The sequence below is a fragment of the Pundamilia nyererei genome, unplaced genomic scaffold (genome assembly GCF_000239375.1).
Source record: "Pundamilia nyererei isolate P.nyererei 1_Seehausen unplaced genomic scaffold, PunNye1.0 scaffold00154, whole genome shotgun sequence".
Classification (NCBI taxonomy): Eukaryota; Metazoa; Chordata; class Actinopteri; order Cichliformes; family Cichlidae; genus Pundamilia; species Pundamilia nyererei.
This window is the reverse complement of record NW_005187555.1, coordinates 91,087-92,661: the sequence shown is the minus strand read 5'-3', so window position 1 is coordinate 92,661 and position 1,575 is coordinate 91,087. Positions and strand designations below refer to the sequence as shown.

General features: G+C 44.2%; 1 protein-coding gene across 1 annotated transcript in view; it reads left to right on the top strand.

The window, feature by feature from the left end:
- tdrd12 (tudor domain containing 12) overlaps positions 1-1,575 on the top strand; it is a 30,034-nt gene that overhangs the window by 25,162 nt on the left and 3,297 nt on the right. The window lies entirely within an intron of this gene.

Below are 1,575 nucleotides of genomic sequence, written 5' to 3'. Positions count from 1 at the left end.
GGGCACGTGTATACAGGTGTGCAGGAAGGTGCTGGTCAAAGCAGTAGGCAGCAGGTCATCAGCACAGGCTCTGATGATGCATCACGAAGGTAAAAGCTGGAAGAACTCCCCACAGCAGCATCAGTACCTAAAGGTGTTGAGTGTCCAGAGCTTTGATTTTCGTCCTAACGTGCATCTCCTGGTTGTTTCAGTTTCCACCCTCTGATCCGCTGGTTCCAGACGCCCGACTCTGCGATTGTCACCGTGAAGCTGGCAAACCCGGAGAAGCAGCGCTGCGACTTCTGCTCGGACCGAGTCATTTATAGGTCTGTGAGATTCAGACCTTCAATGAGCGCTTGCCTATTTGGCATCACATCCAACATTCGGTGGAGGTTGTTATCTAGAGCACTTTACACAGGTGGGAGTGGGTACATGTTCACCATAATTTATTATTAATCCTTTATTTATCCAGGTAAAAAATCTCATTTCCAAGAGAGACCTGGCATCATGGCAACAAAAGTATAACCAGCCTGCATGTGAATTACACTCGAGTTTAATCGTGAGCTGTGAAAACACTGTTCTGTTTGTTATGTGACGCAAAGTTAATCAGTTCTTTGGATTAATGAAGTTATTTTGTAATCTATTCTGAATAATTCTCAGCCATTTAATTAAAAATCCATAATCTAGAGCAGATGTGCAAAATGTTTAGGCAGATACATTGAAACGCTGGTACAAGGAAAAGTCCATCACAGAGTTTATGTCCCGTAATTCAGCAAATAGTTTCTGCTCCTGTTGTTTTGATTTAATTATTCCACCCTCCCAATAAAATCTTATAATATCAGCGTTTAGTGTCACATTATTACAATTATAATTCTGCAATTAGCTTCCACGGTGCTACTTTTAAAAGGCATTCAAAGCTTATTCGTCTGCACTGCCTTCACTGTGTCATTAGTCTAATCAGTCAAGTCCAGCTTGTCGTCTTCATGGCCACCAGACATCGCTCCAGCATGTCCTGGCTCTGCCCCGGGGGCTCCTTTCAGTTGAGCATTCCCAAAACACCTCACCTGGCAGGTGTACCGCTCCGATACTGAACCACCTCAGCTGGTTTGTTTCGATGCAGCTCTACTCTGAAGTCCTCCGGAGTGATTTCCATTCTCTGACCTTTCTGCAGCCTGTAGCCAAGATCTCCTCTTTTCACTAACTTACCACAGCTCAAGAAGTCCTGTTGTGGCTCCTTGAGCTTGTGCCTTTTGGCACAACCAGGTGAGGTTCTTGATCTTTATGGACCGGTTGCCACTTCCCCAGTGTTTCTGCGTCTGTGATCGTTTAAAGTCTACTCGTTTAAAGTGTTTGTGGCCACAGGTGAGAGTAGGAATCTAAATTGTCCACTAAATGGACAGCGTCACTGTCCACATCACTGCAGACACTGCACCAGTGTGTCATTTCTGCTTGCCTGCACAAGTGCTGTAAACACTTCGGACTCCGTCTTCAGTTTGAAACCTTTCAGATTGTATTTTAGTCCATAAATGATGACACAGCCATCCTTTCTGGCTTTCTGATTGGGTATTTTCACATGACCTTTTTTTTTTTTTTTTT